Source organism: Calidris pugnax, unplaced genomic scaffold (genome assembly GCF_001431845.1).
Source record: "Calidris pugnax isolate Ruff unplaced genomic scaffold, ASM143184v1 scaffold27, whole genome shotgun sequence".
NCBI lineage: Eukaryota > Metazoa > Chordata > Aves > Charadriiformes > Scolopacidae > Calidris > Calidris pugnax.
The window spans coordinates 9324131-9329498 of NW_015090893.1; the positions used below are offsets into that span (position 1 = coordinate 9324131).

At 63.4% G+C, this 5368-nt stretch overlaps 1 protein-coding gene across 1 annotated transcript in view; it reads right to left on the reverse strand.

Moving 5' to 3' along the window:
• The window catches only part of CPLX2 (complexin 2), a 10536-nt gene that overhangs the window by 4385 nt on the left and 783 nt on the right, over positions 1–5368 (reverse strand). The window lies entirely within an intron of this gene.

Sequence of the window (5368 nt, forward strand, 5' to 3'; positions counted from 1 at the left end):
TTGGGGAGCTGGGACAGGCTGCTGCCGCCCCCACAAACCCAGCGGTGCAGGCTGCGGAGATGCTGCCGGGGCTGCCATGGGGAGGACGGGGGGGATGCAGGATGTGGGGCAGCAGTGGGGAACCACCCTGCAGCCCCCGGGGGGGGTGGTGGTGGGGGGGTGGGCCGCAGCCAGCGTGCAATGCCAGCCCAGCACCCCCACAGGGACACGGCACCGACCAACCCCGCTGCCAGCTCCCTCCCTGATGCATGGCCACCGTCACAGACCAGCCGGGGGACAACACCGCAAGCACATGGCCCTCTTTTCACCCCTTCTCACCGCTCCCCAAAATTTTCCCCCCCCTTCAGTGCACCCTCAGCCTCCTTCCACCGTGGCATTGACCAACAACTCCTTTTTCCACCTCCATGGGAAAAAAAATGCCTCCTGCCCTCGTGCCCAGCCCTGCTCTGCCCACTGGCAGCTGGTGGGATGGGCGCGTGGGCGGCAAGACAGGCCTGTGCTTGGCCCGTCCGTCCATCCATCCATCCATCCGTCTGTCCTGCGGCAGCCCTGCTCCGGGCGCTGACGTCAGCGCTCCCGGCAGCCGGGCGGTGGGCGGGCGGCACCGCTCCTATTGTATTAAAAATAATACAGCGGAGCACAAATTCATTACAGATAAGTGTGACAGCCAGGAGGAATTAACGAGCCCGTCTCTCAGCGCCTGACAAACGCCTCCTTTTGTTCCTGGGATGGGTCCTTGAGTCTTTCAATCTTTGGAGATGCTTCGGCTCATTTAGTGCATCCTCCCCCAGTAGCTCCCAGCGTGCCCAGGGACTGCTCCCAGTATGAGCTGTGGCCAAGCCAGCAGGGCCATCCCTTGTGCCAGTGGCCAGCGCTGAGCTGGGCTTGCCCCTCCTTGGGGCTCAGTGGCCTGGAGTGCTGTCCCCAAGTGCGGGACCCCACACGGGGTGCAGGGTGGCTGTGGGGGGGGTGGTGGGTGAAGTAGCCCCCATCCCAGCTGCCAGTGCATGTGAGCTGTGGCCAACCACCCCAGGGCACTCCAGCTGCCAGTGCCGGCAGCGCAACCGCAGCCGACGGGGCTGAGAGGTGCCCAGCTCTGCCCTGTCCGCCGGGCTCCCATGGGAAGGGCAGCCAGGGGCTCATCACCAGCCCTGGGCATCATCTCCATCCTCCTGCCCCGCACACCCCTGTGGACACCCCTGAAATGGGGACCCCCAGCAGTCCCAGAGCTGAGCTGGCTCCGGCAGGCGTTTGGAGGACGATTCCTGGTGATGGGAGATCGCTTGCGCCCAGCACAGGCATTCCTTAGGCTCAGCTGTCCCCTGGCATCGTCCTGGGCAGTGTCACCTGCCTTGGGGGCTGCCTGGAGCTGCTGGGGGGGGGGTGTGTGTGTGCAGGAAGGGAAGGGACAGGGAGGGATGGGAGGGCAGCGCCGTGGCCAGATGGAGGAGGAAGCTCTCAGCGGTGCCAAGTCCTTGCAAGTCGCCTCCGTGCTGGCTCGCGAGGGAAGCGTGGCAGGCACGGAGCCCGTGCGGGTGCCAAGGAGCCCCGGCAGCGCCACGCTCCGCTCCCCGCTGGTGCCTGGGGAAAGGGCACAAGGGCTGGCAGCCGCTGCCACATGGCCCACCGCATCCGCCACCACGGAGACCCTGAGTGGCACCTGCCTGCCCCGCTGCCAGCATCATCCCCAGCCCCTGCAGCCGCACGGGGACCCCGCAAGGTCACAGCCTTTGCGGGCCCTCGCAAAGCTCCTGGGCAGAGGGAAGCGGATGCCTGAATACCTGCACCCATCCCTGCAGCACTGCCAGCCCTGCCCGCTGCCACCCATTAGCACAGGACAGTTATTTCACTTATCTCCCCCTCCCCAATCTCGGCAGAAAATAATTATTGGTCCTTCTCATCGTACCGAGGGATTAAAAGTGGTTAACTCCATTTCCAAAGGCTTTGTTATGTTGGTTTTCCCTCAGCTGCTGCACAAGGCGATTTCCACAGTGCCACTTAGGCAGCTTTTATCAGGTTGTCTTCTGGAGGTAATTGGGTTTTTCAGGAGCCTGTTTAAAATTCGTAACCCAGCCTCTTAAACAAAACAAAAACAGCAGCGGGGAGAAGGGGAAGAGGCAGCACAAAACATGCAGCAGCTGCAGCTTCTGAAGAGCAGCCCCGGCCCCTTGGGACTGGCACCCGGCGGGGACAGGGATGGGGACAGACACCAGTGTGCTGGAGCATCAGGCTGGAGCTGGACCCTCCAGTGCGGCGGCTGAGTGCAGACTGCAGGGACATCCCCTGCCACCCCTGCTGTCCCTCCTGCTGGTGAGGAGGGGGGACCCGGGGTCACTCCGTTGTGTCATGCTGGGGGCCAGCCCCTGAGTACACCAGGGCCACCGCTCTTCTCCTGCAGCAAGTCACAGCACACGTGGGTGCCCCCCCAGCATCCCTCTGTGCCAGGTGCGGGGTGTGAATGTGGGTCTCACCGTGGGGCTGGTGTCAGAGTGCACCACGAGCCCTGGGGCTGGCAGGGAGGGAGGTGGGCTTGTGCCACGGCTTGACCCTGGCTCCGTCGTGATGCTCTGCCTGACTGTGGGAGCAGCTCTGCAGCTGCAGCGGGGGGGACTGGAGGTGGCAAGACCCCCCTGAACTCACCAGAGAGGGACAGAGAAAAAAAGAGCCAAATCCATCCCTGGAGCTGCCCTCAGAGGGTAACTTCTGGTCCCATGCCCTGAGGGTCTCCCCAGCTCCGGATGGGGGAGGCTGCTGCCCGCTGCCCTCCCCCGTGCCCACGGGCACAGCAAAGCACCCCCGCAGCCAGAGGGGCTCTGGGCTGATGCTGCGGCTTTTCCTGCTCTCCCGCATCGCTATCACGGGCCCGTCTGCATTAATGCCACGGCCCCGTTGGCACCACCATTGCAGACCCATCTGCATCGCTACCAAGTCCCTGTCGGCATCGCTCCTCCAGCCCCATCTGCCTCCTCCTGCCGGGCTCCTGCCCATCGGGGAAGGTGTGGGGTGTGTGTGTGCGCTGGGCACCCCCAGCCCATCCCTGCCCAGCTCCGTGCCGTGGGGCACAGCGTGGGCCAGGGAGTGGGTGGTGGGGAGCTGCTGCAGCAGATGGTCGGCGGGGCCGGATCACGGCACTGCACGCAATGAGGGACGCGGGTGTCCCCCGAGGGGAGGGACGACCGTCTGCAGGAGCTGGTTGGGAACTGGTGCCTGCAGGGCCCCGGCACAGCTCCTGCTCCTCCCGGGCACAGCCTGCGAGCAGAGGCGGCTGCGGCTGAAGGAGGGATGGGGCGAGGAGGGGGTTGAGCCCACGGCTTCCAGCTGTTCCCAGCATGGTGGTGTCCCAGGGGGATGCCAGAGAGGGAACGGTGCTCCCGGTGCTGCTCAGCCCTCCAGAACTCCCCAAAAAGACCATCTACACCTACGCCTGTGCAAAAGAGAGTGATGGAGGGGCTGAATCTCTCAGCGAAAGTGCCCAAGGGGACAGGGACCCAGATCCAGGCTCCAGCTAAGAAGCTCCAGGGCACCCAGGATGCCAGCCGCTGTGCAACCGGGTGCCTTGGCTTGTGCCCTGCGACGGGGAGCTCTGCTCACCCAGCCCCGGTCTCAGGGCCACCCAGAGGTGTTCACATCCCATGAGCACTGGGGGACACCGGGACGGACCCCACCAGTCGAGTGCTGCAGTGGTGACTCCGTGTCCCCATGGCTCCCAGCGTGTGTCCTGTGCCTCTGTGCCATGCATTATTAAACAGAGGCGCTGCAGCCCCTCGCTGTTTATCCTGGCAGGGCTGTGCGGGGAGCGGGCTGTGGGCTGCAGTCTCAGCTGGAAGATTTAGGCTCGCTGCGGGTCCGGCCGGTTCCCCAAACAGGTTTATGACCCCTGGGGTTACTCGCCCGGCCGCTTGCCACCTCCCCACCCCATGCAGGATGGATCCCACCTCCCTGTAAAAAAAAGCCGCTGTGCATTCAGCCCGGGTGCTATCACCTACACGGATTTCTCCTGCCCACACAGCAGGTACTTATAGCATTTACATCCCAATCGCCGTCTATAAAGGCACACTTTGAGTCCACCCCATCAATATTTATGGCAGGCACGCACACCCGCACAGCTCTGCAGGGGCCGGTGCGGAGTGGGGCTGGGCGCCGCACAACCAGGCACTGCTTGGGGAGCAGAAAAAAGCCCCCCCGAGCCCCCACACTGCCTCCCCATCCTTCTCCATCACCCCTTCGGGGAAGAAGCCAGCCTGTGCACACACTGATTTCTGTCCCCACCACTCTTGCAGGGACACGCAGGGCCTGTGCAGGCGCTGACGACGGAGGTGGTCGGGACTGTGTGGGGAGCGGGTGCCCGAGGGTCTCCTCCTGGCTCTGTGTCAGGATGAGATTTGGGTACCTGCTCCCTGCAGAAAGCCTCAGAGGGGTTATACCCACCCTCACTTCACCAGTGGGGAAAAGGCATGAAGGACAAGGGCACAATTAGCTCAAGACTGGGCATGCAGGTCACAGCAGAGCAGTGGCAGCCCCCACCTGTCCCCCCTCCAGCTGAAACGCCCTCAAAACTGAGACCCTGGGCGCTGCTCCCCTGGGGTTCAGCCTTGTGCCGATAGAGGTGTTGGTTTTACAAGATCCTGCAGGCTCTTTGGGGGTGCGTAGAGGAGGGCAAGGAGCTTGGGATGCTTTAACCCTTCTGCACCGCTGAGGCTGGGGAACGGGGGAAGGAAAGGGGCAGGGATGCTGTCATGGCTGGTCCTGCTCTACCCGAACCCCCAGCCCAGCTCTGGGAGAGCATCTGCCTTCCCGGGGGGGGAGCATCCCTCCCGTCGCATCCTATGGGAGGGGAGGTTTGGGAGCTGAGATGCCCCGTGCCCTGGGTAACAGGGCTGGCTGAGGGCTACAACAGTGGGGACACCCTGTCCTCCGACAGCAGCAGATGGCTGTAGGGTGGGGGGCTTCGTGACAGTGTTGGGGGGTACATCTGGGTGTCTGGGCTCCAGCCAAGCTGCAGCTCGGTGGGAGCAGGATGAGCCTGCACTGTTCCAGCTTGGGGTGCTGGGAGGGGTGGCATCCCTGCACTGAGGGGTGGCAGCTGGGATGGGTGGGGGGCTTGCCGCCCACCCCAGCTGAGACCTCCCCCAGCCTGCCTGCGCTCGGGGTTTCCGCTGCGGCGTGACGCCGGACGGGCACGGCGCCGCTCCAAGAGCTGCTGGGGCCCTGGCCAGAAAATTCATTCTTGGCTGCTTTCAGTGGGGTTTGGCTCGTACCTTTCCCATCTGGGGGCTTTCAAAGGCAAAAAAAAAAAAAAAAAAAAATAAACAAAAAAAAAAAAAAAAAAAAAGGAAAAAAAAAACAAAAAAAAAACCGGGCCCTGTGC